The sequence below is a fragment of the Miniopterus schreibersii genome (genome assembly GCF_964146895.1).
Source record: "Miniopterus schreibersii genome assembly, chromosome: 1".
NCBI lineage: Eukaryota > Metazoa > Chordata > Mammalia > Chiroptera > Miniopteridae > Miniopterus > Miniopterus schreibersii.
The window spans coordinates 90,769,375-90,786,798 of record NC_138101.1 but is presented as its reverse complement, the minus strand read 5'-3'; the positions used below and the strand labels follow the sequence as shown (position 1 = coordinate 90,786,798).

General features: G+C 42.0%; 2 protein-coding genes across 5 annotated transcripts in view; one reads left to right on the top strand and one right to left on the bottom strand.

Annotated features, from left to right (window-relative positions):
• LOC308567816 (putative ankyrin repeat domain-containing protein 26-like protein) overlaps nucleotides 1-17,424 on the bottom strand; it is a gene marked incomplete at both ends in the record, with an annotated part of 466,689 nt that overhangs the window by 82,829 nt on the left and 366,436 nt on the right. The gene's annotated exons all lie outside the window — the stretch shown is intronic.
• The window catches only part of LOC308557893 (cyclin-Y-like protein 1), a 68,041-nt gene that overhangs the window by 14,783 nt on the left and 35,834 nt on the right, over nucleotides 1-17,424 (top strand). For all 4 annotated transcript variants that reach the window (XR_013998907.1, XM_081138810.1, XM_081138809.1 and 1 more), the window contains exons 4-5: nucleotides 914-1,015; nucleotides 6,196-6,388. The gene's annotated coding sequence lies outside the window, so the exon portion shown is untranslated. The remainder of the gene's footprint in view (nucleotides 1-913; nucleotides 1,016-6,195; nucleotides 6,389-17,424) is intronic.

Here is a 17,424-nt window from a genome sequence, read left to right as displayed (position 1 = left end):
TCCTGCATACACTTGTTTTTTCCAGTCTGATGTCTCTTCTAACCCAAAATTTCCTGACATAAATTAATTGTAAAGAGTTTCTCCTTATCACATTGTATCTTTCCAGAGTGTGCTAATATAAGACAGCGTGTCTGGATGTACACTGAAAGGCTTTAAGTAGTTCTGTGAAATGTTCTTTTATGTAAATGTTTCTCATGATTTGTTTTTTAAAAAATTTTAATATAAATTGTCCTAAATCTTCACTTGAGGATATTTTTTCCATTGCTTTTCAGAGAGAGTGGAAGGGAGGGAGAGAGAAACATCCATGTGAAAGAGACACATCGATTGATTGCCTCCCACAGGTCTCCCACTGGGACCAGGGATCGAGCCTGCAATGGAGGTGTGTGCCCTTGGCTGGAATCAAACCTGGCGCCCTTCCGTCCACAGGCCGACGCTCTAACCACTGCGCCAAACAGGCGAGGGCTCACTTGGTGTTTGAACAATGATTGACATGTTGCCTTCCTTAGCAACTTACTTTTTGTTCCATCTTCACATGCAACCTTGGAAATGTTAACTTTCCCCTTTCCATTTATTTGTTTCACTTTGGAAAGGAAGACAGTCCTTCTCAGAGCTGTGATATGCAAATTAAAAATTTCAACGTATACTCAATAGATTCCAGCAGTAAATATTAATGAAGATTAAGTTGACATAGTTGAAGAAAGTAACATTTAAAGGTATATGACTAATGAAGTACTCAAAGTAACTTTTGGGTATAGCTGACTTCAAATATAAGATTCTTTACTATTTAATACATGAAGTCCCAAAACAGGACTGACTTTGTTTTAGTTAATTTAGGATTCCCTATTTTTATGTATAATATAACATTAGGGTTTTGAGTTGTACTTTTAAGAAGCATATTTCCTTTTGTTTTCAGCTTTGGAAATCATTAAGGAAGATGAGTATGTTTGAATCTGGGCAACATGAACATACATTCTCATGCCAGAGGACAGCCTACCGTGGATGAAAACCTAACTTGGTGTACAATTGTTTATATTATAAACGAACAGTGCTTTTAGATTATGTATTATCCTTTATTGCTCTCTACAACAGCTTTAAAAAATACATATGTAAATATGCATCAACAACCATTGTGTATTACATTTAGTTTGCCTCTTTAGTGTTGTCCTTAATGAAAAAATATAGTTAACTTTGGCGTTATGATATAATTAATATACAACAAGAACTGATTTTTGGAAAGCTTATTTTTTGATAGCTAAGTTGTAGGGCCTAAGAAACTGACAAAACTGAACAATTTGCATGACTTCTGTTACCTAGTCAGTAAACACATGAAATCATGTTTATAAATATCCAGATTCATTGCAGATGTTGTTAGTAAGACACATTTTTTAGGAACCATTGTGTTGAACCACACAATACTCAGTAAATAACAATGTCAATACTTAAATGACTTATATTATTTAAAAATTATACCATTGAGTTTTGCAAATAATCAGCGTGTCAGTCAGGATGGGCTGGATTGTGCTTCGGTAGCAAACAATTGCAACAACAGAAACTTTGTTGGGTAACATCATTTAACACAAATAGAAAAACTTCCAAAAAAAAAATTTGTTAATTAAGTTCACTACATTATACTCTTTGGTATAGCAGTTGGGTTGTCATTCATAATTGGTAGTGACGGTTAAAACCATTTATTATACCCCAAATTTATAGCATAATTGGCTGGTGTTAATACCTCTCTGACAAAGTGTTTATTTGTGCTTCTAAACACAACAGTGATTTATGTGTTTCAAACTTAAGTTTCAAGACAGCTATACACACCTACTATAAAGGCTGGCTTGTGTTTGCAACTATTGCTTAAATCGATTTGCTTTCCCATCTTTCATAATTAAGCTTTCCAATCTTTGATAATAATCTCTGGATTATTGGGCAACTATTCTGGCTAGTAGTTTATAGTAATTTCATTTCTTTCTTTATCTGTTTTCAAGTGTTGCGCTCATTTTTAGAAAATAATTGTGGTAAAAAGTGTATAACATAAAATATACCATATTAACCATTTTTAAGTGTACAGGTCAGTAGTCTTAAGTATATTCCCATGCAACAGCTCTCCAGAACTCTTTTTTAAAACCTTTTTATTATTGAGAGTATTACAGATGTCCCCCTCTTCTTCCCCTGCCATTGCCCCCCTCTACCCGGACCCCACCCCAACCCACCCCAGGCCTTCACCACCTGATTTATTGTCTGTGTCCCTGTATGCATATAAGTTCTTTGGTTAATCTCTTTCTATCCCACCTCCCCCTTTCCCTCTGAAATTCTTCAGTCTGTTCCATGTTTCCATGCCTCTGGTTCTATTTTATTTATCATTTTATTTTGTTCATTAGATTCCTTGTTTGTTTATTTTGATTTTTATATTGTTGATAGATATGTATTGCCATTTTATTCATATCTTTTCTTTTTTAAATTTTCTTCTTAAAGAAGACCCCTTAACACTTCATGTAATACTGGTTTGGTGGTGATAAACTTCTTTAGCTTTTTCTTGTCTGTGAAGCTGTCTATCTGACCTTCCATTCTAAATGATAGCTTGGGTGGGTAGAGCAATCTTGGTTGAAGGTCCTTGCTTTTTATCACTTTGAATATTTCTTGCCAGTCCCTTCTGGCCTGCAGGGTTTCTGTTGAGAAATCAGCTGACCATCATGTGGGTGCTCCCTTGTAGGTAACTAACTGCTTTTCTCTTACTGCTTTTAAGATTTTCTCTTTGCCTGTAACCTTTGGCACTTTAATTATGATGTGTCTCAGTGTCACCTCTTTGGGTTCATCTTGTTTGGGACTCTGTACTTCTTTCATTTCTAACTGGCCTTTTTTTTTTCTTTTTTTTTTTTTTTTTTATTGATTTCATTGAAAGGAAGGGAGAGAGAGAAACATCAGTGATGAAAGAGAATCATTGATCGGCTCCCTTCTGCACACACTCTACTGGGGATCAAGCCCACAACCTGGGCGTGTGCCCTGACTGGTAATCAAATTGTGACCTCCAGGGTCATGGCTCGACACTCAGTCACTGAGCCACACTGGTTGGGCTCATTGATGTTCTCACTAAGTTCCTTGAAGTTCTCACTAAGTTTTTTAAAGGTCTCATTTAGTTCCTTGAGCATCGTTATAACCATTGTTTTGAACTCTGTACCCAGGAGATAGCTTGCTTACGTTTCATTTAGCTCTTTTTCTAGAGATTTCTTCTGTTCTTTCATTTGGGACATGTTTCTTTGTCTTCACATTTTAGCTGATTCACTGTGTTTGTTTCTATGTATTAGGTAGAGCTGAAAGGTGTTCTGGAATTGGTAGAGTAGCCTTGTGTCCTTTAGGTGCCCTGTAGGGCCCAGTGCCTCAGCCTCCCCAGTCACCTGAGCTGGGCACTCTAGGTGTGCTCCTGTGTGTGCTTTGTACACTGTCCTGTTGTAGTTGAGTCTTGATTACTGTTGCCATCAGTGGGAGGGATTGACCCCCACACCAATTGGCTGTGAGGACCAGCTGTGACTACAGTGGAAGAGCTGCTATGCAGGAGATACCTCTTTGGAGCAGGACTTACTTCAGTGGGCCTTTGGTGTTCACCGAGTCTGCCCCTTGAGTGTGCTGCTCCTGGATGTGGTAGGGTTGTAATCTGGTCTGAAGCTGACTACTGGGTGCACTATCTTTGGGGCCACCGGGGAGGTGCAAAGTCAGCTACCTCCTGTGCTCTGCCTGGGACCACCTGGCTCAAGCTACAGAACGATCTGCAGAGTGATCTGCAGGTGCTGGTACTTGTGTTGGGCTTGGAGGTCCCTAGGAGAGGCCAAGCTATGAACCAAGGCCTGCTGCCCCTAGTGCTGGGCCTAGGACCACTTAGCAAGAGGTATGGGGCAGGCTGAGGCCATCTGCTGTTTGTTTGAGATATTTTAGGAAAGTCTGAAGCCTGAGCTAGGACAGGCTATTCCTATGGAAAAACCACTGCAAATTGGGTTGGGTTGCAAATTGGATAGGGTGGGGTCTCTGGGAATCACCAGCCAGGGGTGGTGAACAGTGTGGGCTAGGTTGATGGAGTCTCAGATATGGCGACTGCCTGAAGGCACTGTGGAGGGGAGGTATCAGCAAAGGAACAGTGACCTCTGCCAGCACTTTTGTCTGGGAGAAAGCTGCCCCCCAATTCTTACTGAGGTCAGACAATTTAGTTCCCCTCTGTATGTCCCTGGTGCCTTTCAAGCTACTGTCCCAGTGCTGGAGCTCAGAGGGAGTGAATCTGAGTAAGTCTGTGTGGGCCCTTTAAGAGGAACTGCCTGGGACTCCAGCAGCCTTGGTCTCACTTAGCCCCAATCCCTGATGGTTTTTACAGTCAGAATTTGGGGACTTCTCTTGCTGGCACTGGAATCCTGGGCTGAGGGGTCTGGAGTGGGACTGGAACCCCTTGCTCCTCATGGGGGGACCTCCACAGCCAAGGTATCCCTCCTGATTAAAAAATATGCCACACGTGGGTGTCAGACCACCCCTCCTACCAGTCTCAGTGTGGCTGCTGCTTTAATTCTCTAGTTGTAGGACTTCCATTCAGCCAGATTTCAGATGGTTCTGAATGATGGTTCTGTGGTTTAGTTGTAATTTGGATGTGGTTGTGGGAGGAGGCGAGTCCAGTGTTTCCCTACACCCCCGTCTTGGCCTTCCATCGTCCTGTGATCTCCAGTACTTGCTTATACTGTAACATTGAAACTCTATACCTAATAAACAACTCCCATTTTTCCCACCCCTTAGCTCTTGGCAACCCACCATTCTACTTTCTGTTTATATGAGTTTGATTACTTTAGATACCTCATCTAAGTAGAATCACACAGTAGTTTTCTTTTTGTGCCTGCCTTATTTCACGTAGGATCATGTCTAGGTTTATCCATTCTGTAGCATGTCACAGGATTTCCTTTTTTATTTTTATTTTTATTTAGTTATTTATTTTTTAAATATATCTTTATTGATTTCAGAGAGAGGAAAGGAGAAGGAGAGAGAGAGATAGAAACATCAATGATGAGAGAGAGTCATTGATCGGCTGCAGCCCACAACTGGGGCATGTGCCCTGACCGGGAGTCGAACCCTGATTGCCTGGATCTTAGGTGGACACTCAACTGCTGAGCCATGCCCAGCCGTGCTTTACTATCTGTTTTGAATAATAGCCTTGCTGGATAGAGTATTCTTGGTTTCAGATCCTTGTTTGCATTACCTTGAATACTTGATGATATGGAGTTCAGAATACTGATTATAATGATGCTCCACAGCATGAAAAAAGATATAGAAACTATGAAGGAAATTAAGAATGACAGTAGAAATAAAAAATAAAAAAAACATTGGAAGGAATGAACAGCAGATTAGGGGAAGCTGAGGATCAGATCAGCAAATTAAGAGGACGACAGGGTGGAAAAAAATCACTCAATTAGAGAACCCAAAGAAAACACAATTAAAAAACAGGAGTATAGTTTAAGAGAGCTGTGGAACAACATGAAATGTAACAATATTTGCATCATAGTGGTTCCAGAAGAGGTTGAACCTAAGCAAAGGTTAGAGAACCTGTTTGAAGAAATAATGGCAGAATATTTCTCTAACCAGTGAAAGAAAAAGTCACACAAGTTTAGGAGGCACAGAGAGTCCCAAGCAAGAAGAACCCAAAGGGGCCCACAAAAATCCCAGGTAAAGGGAGAATGTTAGTGGCAGCAAGAGGAAAAAAAGCTGTTAACTACAAAGGAGCTCCCATAAGGCTGTCAGCTGATTTCTCATCATAAACTCTACAGGCCAGCAGGTTATTTCTTTTAAAGGGGGTATATTAAAGCCAGCTAGCCAGCTAGATACCATTAAATATGTGATGCACATACACCTCACTGAACTCACCAGAGAGACGAAGGGCATTTTTTCTACTGATACTTATTTAATATACTAACTGAACACCTAAAAGGAAGTGAAAAGGAAGGAAAGGAAAAGAAAAAACCCTCCTCTAACACTGGAAGCCTATCTTAGAACTGGCCTCATGAAATGCCCCGAGATTTGGGACTATAATCACAGTGGACCTTTGGGGCTGACACTGACCTGTCCAATAAACATTAATGCCCTGATGGTCTGGCAAACGAACACCCTTATTATTTTTTCAGAGCATCATATCAAATAAATTAAAATTCTCATGTCAATTGACTCACTTGGCAGAAAGAAACCTACATGCTATGAGAAGACAGAAGATGGGAAAAGAGTTCAGAAGGCTTGGAAAGAGACAGGTGGAAGAGGCACTGGACAGTTCACTAAAATGTGAATATCAACATCATCGAATGCCCTACTTCCTAACAAATCCGGATTATAATTTTCTGAAGTTGGGAATGAGAGTTGTTCCACATCAAATCAGGTATAGTGATTCTTAGCATTTTTGTTTACATACGCCTTTGAGAATAAGATGATGATGATGCAGTCAGCCCTGGAAAAATGTGCATGTTACTTACACGCAAAATCCTCTTCTGTAAGAACCACTAGTTATAATACTCAGGCTGGACCCCTATTAGTCTCAATACCCATGTTCTATGTAATCCTGATTACTTGACTGCAGGAGAATCTTTCTTCTATGTAACCTAGTTTCATTCTATAGCTTAAACCCCTCTCCACTGTTCCTGTCCTGTTTGCTTCAGAAAAGACTATTACAGACCTGCTGGTATAAATTTTTCACTTATGCTTACAAAGGGCTATGAAATTTTATCATGATTATTCCTGAAGTTGAAACTTTTCTAATCTTTTCTTACAGATTGTGGCATAGAGTGCTAGTTACTTTCCAATAATCAGTTTTGTCTTCTGTCTTCCTTAGTCAGTTATATGATTATATATTTTGAGCCTCTCTCGCAGCTAGGTGTGGCCATGTGACTAGTCTTTAAGGCAGTAATATATAAGCATTGTGCTATGTGGATATTCTGGAAAAAAATGTCCCTTATCATTTTGCCCTGCTTTCTGGAATAAAGACAGAATAGCTGGAGATCAATAGCCATCCTGAGCCATGAGTTTGTGGTGTGATGGGCAACACTGTGTGTTGACCCTTCTACTGGAAATAAATTTTATGACAATAGGTACCTTGTTTATCTTGGTCAAAGCAACATCCCCAGAACCTAACAATGCATGTAGGCTGTGGTAAAGGCTCAGGTATTGAATGGTATTGAATGAGTGAGTGAATGAGTTCACACCAGAGCATGTTAAACAATGATCATAAAGTCCTCACCGGAGATATTCAGCCATCAGGAGCAAAACCAAGATCTCTGATTCTGTCACAAAATCAAACTCTGCCCTAACTCAAATCATATCACTCCTATTAGCTTCCTTTTGCTCTCCCTGATTTGCTACTGTTATAGAAGTAGAGGATTTTTTTCTTACTGCTCTGCAGTGTTTTCTTCAAACAAAATCTTTTAAAATCTACTTTCTTGATAATTCTTTCTATTAATTTTTGGCTTAGCAAGTTTAAAATTCTTTAATATTCAAGGTCATGCATTTCTTTTTGTGTGGATCTGTTGATAAATGCAGGCACTACTTTGTCACATAATCTTAGGCATCCATCAAGTGTACAAGAGTCATCCAGAATGGTATCTAATGACATTCCTAGGACATTAGACAATAATATTATCACCATGAAATTCATTCACTAGGTCCTAAGGATTTAACTCCATGTTGTTTACTGAAACTGAACTTCATCGAGCCCTTTCCCACTCCACTGTGGTCTCCACATTTTAATATGTCACTAGTTCTTGTCACTAAACCTTACTTACATCTTTTAAACTATTAAATATTAATAGTCTCTGCTTCCCTGATTTTTGAGCTGATCTTTCCCTCCTGCTGTCCTTTTAATAAAGGGGAACACTCCCTCTGCTCCTTTTTATTTTTTTTGGCACATATGTGATTAAAGGGCTTGTAATTGTTCACACTTTTTTCAATTACATGTCATTGTTGTCTTAAATTTTTCTCTACTCTTCTCCAAAAGTTGGTGCTATTCCTGTTAATTATTTGGGGAAATAATTAGATTTCTCTTCTACTTCTGTGACATCTGTTTATAGTAGAGCTCCTTGGTTTTGCTCAAAGTTCTTTTGAACCCGCCCACCTTTGAGGAAAGATATTATTTGGGTATTGTTGGGTACTTTCAGCTTTTCTAAAGTGCACACTTCTGGACACCTCACCCTCTCCTTCTCAGGGGCTTTCCCTGTAGGAGCCTATTAAAATAAAGACAGACAGAGGTCATCCGACGAGCTCTTCCTAAGTCTCCCCTCTACCAGCAATGTCACTGTGGCTGCACAGGTCTGCTCCCTCCTGGCCTCTCCGTCCTTCCACAGCTCATGCGTCCCTGCTCTGGGTGCATCCCTCCTGCTCACGAGGGCCTTGCTCCCTTCATTCCCCCGGCTCCTCTAACTTCTGTTTTTTCCTGCATTGGCTCTTATCCTTTAACATATAACTATACATGTATTTTTCATCTAAGAATAAACATATCCTAGCAGTGTGTTTCCCTCTCACTACTGCCACATCTCTCTTCTCAGCCAAATGCTCAGGAAGAGAAGCCCTCAGTTGCTGTCTTCACTTCCTCGCTTCCTGTTCACTGCTTCACCCCGATGCCATAGCCAATACATTTGTAGCTTTCCTGCCCTCCTGACAACATTGGACTTGGTTAGGAAATTATGTATGGAAGCTGAGACCGGGCCAGGCCTGTGCCCTTGGTAAGGGGGTGGAGTGGGTGCAGGGCAGGGAGGGGGCATCCTGAACCACTGCCTCCTCTGTAAGGTGGGGGCCTGGATGGAACTCTGGGCGGAATGGGTCCCTCGTAACCAGGTGACCGCGGAATGTGCTCTGGTTGGCTGGTGCCAACCAGGTGAACTGCCTTCAGTTGAGAAGCAGCTGTGGAAGGAGGAGGAGCTTCGGCTGTGCTCTCTTCTTGCGGTGGCTGTGATTCTCAGCAGTTGTCTGATCTCCACACCTTTGGACTAAGTCAGGCTGCTCGCCGTCCTCACAGACTAGTCAGCTCAGTGGAGGCGGTCACAGCTGACAGCAGCGGGGGCAGCAGCAGGGGCACAGCCGGGCCTTGAGCCCTGCCCAGGGCCTGGCAGCCCAGTGGCCCCTGTGCTGTACAGGGCTTTGGCACTGTTGGGAGTTGGGGGGTGGGACTGTTGAGTGAAGGCAGTGACAGCAGCAAGGAGTGAAGGGTCCTCATGGGGAACAAACTGTCCTGCTGCTGCCTGAAGCCCAATGCCAGCCCCAAGCTGGGCCAGCACTCTGGGGGGCGGCCTCGGGAATATGAGACTCCTGTGTATGGGGGGGGCTCCAGGAACTCAGTGGCAGAACCACCAGCCACGGCTGCCATGGAAGTTGACAACTTGCATTCCCTGTTCTGTGATGGCCACCCTATCCTGCGCCTCAGTGACGTGGAAAAGCCCGATGGTAAGGAGGTGGCGGGTGTTCACTGCTCTCAGAAGTACCTCTGTCCTGTGCTGACCCCAGGGTCCCCTAGCAGGGAGCCACCCCCTCAGGCTCCTTGCCTGGAGGCCGCTTTTCTGGAGCTGGCTCTTCCTGGTGTCCCCACCCCTTATTCCCTTCCCGTCCTGTCTGGCCAGTTTCCATGTTCACTACCCAAACCCCCCAGTTCGTACTCCAACCCAGCCTGAGACTCCAGTCCTTGGCCCTTCCTGTTTATGGCTCTGTTTAATGTCTCGTGGGCCTCTGTGAAGACTTTTGGGTATATCTTCTCCTTTTTGTCAGTGAAAACTTGAATCCCCCAACTTCAGAGTATCCATCCCATCTCCCTCTCCTTACTTATCCATAAGGTACTTAAATGAAGGAACCAGGTAGGGGCTGGGGATACCCTGGCTCCCACCTGTTAAGATAGTTGATACTCAGGACAGTTCACCTGCAAAGATGTTAGAGTTTATTATTTCAATTCAAAATAGACAACTGACATGGACTCTATGTGGTGTTCTTAAGTAGGCTGTGTTCAGTTGGCTGCCTAGAAGCTGCTTTATTCCTCCCAACTGTAATTTGAATACAGAGGGAAATGGTGGGAGAGGGACTTGAAATTACTGAATGATGTGTAATGTGCTTCCAGTGCTACAGAGAATACTATTTTGTTTGTTTTTTTACACAAAGGAGAAACCTCTGAGTCTGATTAATTTATTTACTTTGACACAAATATATCTTCAGAACGTTCGTCTCCATGGTGCCCTCTAGGTCCTCTTCCCTCCTGCAGGGAGATTCCTGTCTAACTGTAGGAATGTTGAGGTAAAACTTCTGAAGACCAGGTGCCTAAAGGGGCGGGGGGAGAGGGAGGAGAGAGGGAGGGAGAAGAAGTACTTGCTGGAAAATAAGCCTGAGTGACAGTGTAGCTAATGGAGACTGTGGTTTTGAAGTAGAAAACATTCACAAAGATGTTAAAACCCCATTGGTCCATTTGTTTCATGTAAATGCCAGAGATTATTTCATAGAGCAAATGTACTATAGCTCTTATTCTATTTAAACTTTAGTTGAGCTTTTAATTTCTTTAAATGTTAGAATAATTAGCTGTGTGAATTCACCCAGATGGTGCACATGGCTTTGTAACTGAAAAGTACTCGCTTTTCAGAATATTCAAATATTGTGAAATAAATGAACAAATTATGTGAATCAATTAAGTGTACCTTTAAGCACAAGGCAAGTAAGTACCTGTGAAAACTTCTGCTCGCTCTGCTTGGCGCTGCCAGGTAAGCCCCTGAGTGATTTTATAAACCAGTTAGTGTATGGGTAGTGTTGGATGAGAGGCTAAAGAGGACCTTGATTTAATTCTTTTAAGGTGTACAACTCCCTTCCATGTATATCTCCTTTGGCCCTTCTAACTGCAAATAAGGCCCGTGTATACTCTCCCTCCATTGCTGCCGAGGAAACCGAGACTTAGACTGTGAAGTGACTGTGGCACAGCTGCTGAGCAGAAGAGGCTGACATGCAGGTGGAAATGTGCCAAATTCAGTTTCTGTGGTGCTTACAAACTCTTTAGATTGCAGCTTATATTTCATATTTCTTCATAAAGTGAGCCCATTTTAACTTCCTCCAGTAGTGATTACTCCCATTTGAAATCACTGTATACAACTCAGAAGCAACGGCTGCTCCCCCTGTGTCTATAAACTCATCACAGTGGGTAAGAGTCAAAGTAGAAGTCACGGGGGACCAGGAATTTCCCCGGGTGCGAGTTGATGTGTTTTAGGGAGTGTGTTCCGACGGCCTCGGATGGAAGCCGACAGAGCTCTGGACGCAGAGGGACCTTGTGAGAAGCTGGTGAGAGGGCAGGTCAAGGACCAGGGCGTGAGCACAAGCCTGTAGTGAGTAATGTAAACCAGAGAAGCTGGAAATACAGGGTTCAAAGTATAGAATTGCCTTTTATGTTTAATGTGATAGATTTTCTATTTCAAATTGTTTTTAATTTTGGAGACACATTCAATAACTTGATATGAGAAAGCTCAGTTTCAGCAATTGCCTGTTATTAAGATTCCATAGAAACAAGGTGAAAATAGCAAATGTAAAGTCCAAGGACACTGAAAATTTGCTTTTAATGTCTATATTTCAGACAATTTTATATCAACTTCCCTGGAAATAGGAAATACCTACTTAGATGTAAAACATTCTGGCTTTTCTGTGATGGAGAATTGAACCATGTGCCTCTTACACAGAATCACGCTTGAATGATGCTCTGCCTTGTTCTTCTGGAACAGAAGGTGGTTTCTTGAAGTCATTTCCAGGGGATAGTCTTAAGAGCCTAGTACAGATTTCAGACAGACTTAAAAGAATTTGTGTAGCACCTTGCCTTTATCTAACAGTATATCGACTATAACCGATGGTGGCCTCAGTAACAGAAAAAAGACACTAAGGTCCTGTCATCCAGTGTTGTTATTACTCACCAACTGCTCACACAGCCTTTCGTGTCCTGACCTCATGAGCTTTGCTAATTTGCTGGCTCAAGGTGCTCTCTCAGGGGATCCTTCCTCCCACTGCCCCTGTGGGGTGCGTAGGAAGGAACGGGCAATACTATGAGGAAAAAACCTCTGGGCAGCAGATCTTCACTCTTTCCAGGAGCTATTTTAAACCCTCTTTTTTTGGTGACAATATTAATAAGCATTTGATGTAAAAGATTGGAAAATATAGAAAAGTCACTCGCTTATGGTGAGAACACCCAGAACGTTTATTAATATTTCGGTGTTTATTTTTCCTGAACCTTTTGTACGCATATAAACATAACATTTGATTCTACAAAAATGAGGTCATTGTTTGTGTGCTGCTTTATAGCTCTGTGTTATAAAGAGAAGTAATGACATAAAGCCCCTGGACCTGTGCCTGACCTCTGGAGGGCGCTCCAAGGGGTATTTCTATGCAACTGCGCGGAGCTCTGCTGCAGGCCTTTTCATAACTGTCCCTGTACCTTCAGATGGTTGGAGCATCACTCAGGTGCCCAGTCTTTAGGATGGGCCATTGTCCAAAGTGAAACCATACACACTCCCATTATAATGCTTTATTCTGAGGACCCAGATAAAAACAGATGCATTGTACTGACCTGTAGACTTCAGATGGTATGCTTTCTTATATCTTGATTAGGATGTCATTTTGCAGTTAAGGTATTTTAACACTAAATGTTCTTATCCCAAATTAAAGTCACCATTGGTTTTTCACTGGACAGCAGAACTTCTCTTTTAGTTTTTTGGGGGATTTTGTGTCTCTAATTCTGAGTAACTACTACTCTAAGATCTGAAAGAAGTGCTGATCTTAGATAACAAATCAGAAGATTGCATTAGGTAAAATGTTAGGAGTTATAAGAGAATTGGGAGAAACTTAATTGACTTGGGGTACACTGAAATAGTTAGATATTTACTGGGCACCATTCCAGATGCAGGACAAACAGTGATACTCAAGGCCAGGCTCCCACCCTAGCAAAGGTTTCTACATTCTAGAGGATCCTAGGGGCGGACAGCACATGGACAGTCAAGAAAGTCAGGGTTAAAGACGGCTGCTCCCTTTAGTGACACTGAGCCGGTCTGAAAATGAGGGAGCCCTGTGAACACGCTCCAGGCAGGTTCCTCAGGTGGGGGTGTGCAGAGTGCAGGCCACGAACAGCAGGCCTGGGGGGGGGGGGGTGGCTGCGGAGACTGACGGGCGCCGGGAGGAGGAAGGCGGTGCGTTCAGACCTGCATGCTGGTGGGCCTTGACAAAAAATACGAATTTTAGTCTAGTAATGGGAAACCACTGGAGGATTATATGTAGGGAAATGATGCTAATTGTATAAAGAGAGAGAGAGGAACAGCGAGGGAGAGAGAGAGAAGCTTCCGTGTGAGAAGGGGGGATGCAGGGGTGTCAGGTAGACGGCGGGCAGAGTAGCGCAGGGGAGTCAACCGTGGATTGTACAGAAACTGTAAGGCCCTAAAATGGGCTGAGTTAAGGAAATTAAGTCTAAATGTAGTAACACGATAGGAGTGACAAGTCACAGAAAAATAAACTAGTACGTCCCCACAGTCAACTACTATGGAGCTATAAAAAATAAAATATCTCTTTCCTGCTATGTGGTGATCTCCAGGATAAGTTACATGGAAAAGGAAGGAGAGGACATCCAGTGATGTACATGACAAAGCAGGGGAAATATGTATTTGCTTATTTTACAAAAATGCTGAAATTCCTGCTAATTGTGTGACTTTGGTTCCTTTTCCTTAAACAGGCAGCCAAGGCTCACATTTACTTAAGATGACATGGGGGTGCTGGTTAATGAGCGGGCACTTCATACACTTCCTTTGAAGTGATGCTAAATGTTCATATTTTGCTTTTGAGTTAATTTCTGAAAGCTTTTTTGTCATTTCTTGGTGCTCTATATATAGTACATGAATTCCTCTTGCATTTCATTTGACCCTTACAGTGTTTTGAGTTCAGTAATATAGGAATTATATCTGTTTTACATGTGAGAAGACAGGCTCTAAGTGGTATAAATTGAGTTTTCCGAGGTTTGAACATCAGGTTGCTGGAGCAGGAATGTGAATTTCAGATGTATGGACACGGGTAGGACTGATAGAGTGACATGTCATGTGATCAGCTTTGGGGATACTACCTTTTTTCATACACCCTTTTTCCAGTGTATTAGAGTAATTAAACTTCAGGGTTAAAACAGTAACATTCCATAATTTGAGATGAAATGGAGGTAAATTGTTACTCAGGAATGTTCCTAAAAGTCGAAGACACTGCGCAAAGTACCTTTAAAAATACATAATGGAAGAACGGTGTACTTCACTGTGGGAACTGTCACGTCTCAGTCACAGTCACTGACACGTGTTGAGGACTCCAACAAGGCAGCCCTGAGATCCAAGGCGAGGCCGCTGCAGAGGGGGTTTGGAAGCCAGAGCTGGGACGGGCGGAGGCTTCCTAGGAAGCAAGGCTCAAGGAGCAGCAGCCTGGGGGCCCCAGGGGCTCACCCTGTGCCCTTGGGTGGGGCAGCCAGCTCCAGGCCAGGGGGAAGGAGCCACCTGCCTGGGGGGAAAGTGCAGACTCAGAGAGAGAAAATCATTAGTGTATAATCCACTTGTTAGAGTCTAAATTTCATGTTATGGGTCAGGAAACTAATACAATGTATAGTAAATACAATGTGTAGTATAGGGATAGAGCAGTCAGTACATGCAGGAACCTTAAGTAAACAGGTGCCCAGCAGTTGGCCTAGAAACTTCTGACATTTCTATTTAATTGGAATAAATTGAAATCAGTCTTTCTGAAAAATGCTGCTTAAAACCACACTATAAAATAGTGATGCAGTATTTGTCATTAGCAGAAAGTGAAAGTTATATATATATAAAATTGTTGGAGGCTATAAACAGTAAATATTTTATGAAAGGCTCATGCAAATTAATAACCTTAGGGTTCTCGTGGGCACAATACATACAGTACCTGTAAACAAAAGGCAACTCACCAAAGTGGAAATAACACTGTTAACTGTGGTCAAACTATATAACCAAAGAAATGCAAATTAGAGACACTGTGAGGTTCCTCATTCACATAACTAGGATTTGTTTAAGTATTAAAGCTGGAGTAGAAGCTAAAACTGGTATGTTTGGAGGCATTATACTCTTGCATGCCCTCACCTGTTTTAGAAAGCAACTTAGTTGTATGCATTGAGCCATAAAAACGACCTAACCTTTTGGTCTAGTCATTTCATTTTAAAGAGCTTTTCTAAGGAGATTCAAAAGTTTAAAACCATTGACTTGTATGACCAGAGTTCACAGAGTAAAAACCAAGGTACTCCTTGATTCAGGAATTAAATGAGCTTCTCAGAACTCGTCTCAGTTCTGCTCCTGGGGATTTCTCCTGAAAAGGCTTCCTCCTCATGCTGGTAAAGTCAACGCCCAGAGCTCCAGAGGCCCTAAGGATCCTAGAGGTCAGCTCTGCCTTTCTCTGAGGTTCCTGGGAGGTGCCAGACCAGCTGGGATTGATCGGCCAGCCCTGGGACATGTGCCTGCCCTAGAACTGGGTGTAGGGTAGGGGAAGCTCCAGCTTTGTGTTTGTTACTTGAGCTAATTTTGGTTTTTTCTGCATATTGTCATTTCTTTCATTCCAGCCTTCTTGATTTTTATATTTAGAGCCATAGCAGCACATCTTGTTTTGGGGGTGGGGGGGGGGTGGGTGTGTGTGTGTGTGTGTGTGTGTGTGTGTGTGTGTGTGTGTGTGTAAGCCTACTGCTTCCTTGACTGAAGTACATACTTTTCTTGGGCTTTCCAGTGAAATTACTAATTTAGCTATATCATGGCATAGGCATCTATACAAACATGGCTACTTATGCAAATGTGTTATTTTTTATTCAAATTCAGTATATTTGCATTATTTTTGGTAGGAAATAGTCTTGCATTCTCTCAGCAGCTGGAGGTTACAGGCTGCTCTGATAGTCTCTGCCTCTCACTTTGTGCACAACTGAGTTATTTTTCCAAATAGCTCACATTGTCTCATTTTTCAAATATGTGGGGAAAATCCATTAAAATAATTGTATGAGTTTTTTACAAAAAAATGTTGAATAGAATAGTGTCTTCAAAAGCAATTTAATAAACTTGAAATTCAGGGAAGGAGCTTCCTTGAAGCACAAGGCAATTGGTTCAGTTATTTAATTTCTCTGCTGGCGGGACTGTCAAAGCCGACAGCTCAGATGTCTGCTAACCAGCCAGTCCCCAATGACGTTTGGGCAACATTCTAACTGTGTTACTTGGAGGGGAAAGTATTCTAGGTAAATACATTTGGACATGATGTTAGACTTTATTCATTACTATAGTTTTAACATATCAGTGAACATTTTGATTCTCCAAGAACCAGGGGTATAGTCTATTTATATTTGACCTCCAAATGCCCTTTTAAAAACAGGCCCATTATTTCGTGACGTGGGGAATGTCGCCTGTACCATTATTCCATCAGGACCTTGGTCCACTTTCTTACAAGTTTGGTTAAATGGTTTGAGATGGACATTGCTAAGGCCTATCATAGGGTTTGTTTTTTTAAATGACAACTTTATAATCGCATATAGTGGGAAACTTTGTGTTATTAAAATTCAAGTACGTGTTTGGTATTCTTGCCTAAGTAGAAGATTATCCCACCTCGGTGCAAGGTGCGCTGCAGGGGACTGACTTTATGTGTTCACAGCAGATTTCATGTTTGCAAGCAGCCCTATGATCAGGCCGAGAAAGAATTCTTATTGAAGACCCAAATTAATCATGGGGCATGGAAGGAAGAAGTGAGAGTTTAGCTTTGGAAATTGAGGGCAGAACTTTTCACTTTGTCAAAAGTATAAAAAGTCACTGTCATGAAACTATTCCTATAGATTAGAGCACTGAGCTCTTATGCTGTCCTTTAAAATGCGCCACGATGAACAGCCCCAAGTAAGCCTCAGCTGACTAAGTAAATTCACTATCTGAATGGAGTTAGAATCAGCCTACGTGTGTAAAGAACATTTTCCAAAAGCAGCTCACTTGATTTGGGCCTATTTGATGTATTAGCTTGCATCTGTCGCTAATTGGCCACAGTGTAACTTGCTTCTTCAGACTGTTTCTGGAATGAGCTAGTAATATCAGCATAAGAGAGTGACTATATTTCTAATTGATAAGTGGAAGGGGGAAAGCACATATATGATACCCTAATTTAAATTAGATTACTTATGTGCAAGTTTAAAAAAAGTCTAAGATATAGCCTGGGTTGATTCCTCCTATCTAGAAAGATCTTGCAATTTTTAATAACCCCGGTAGAATTTTTATGTTGTTGCCTTCACTAAAATTGTTTTGTTACCATTACTTAAAAACTTTTTTGCCCGGCCAGGCATTGCTCAGCAGTTGAGCGTCTAACTGGGATCCAGGCGATCAGGGTTCGACTCCGGGTCAGGGCACCTGCCCGGGTTGCAGGCTCGAT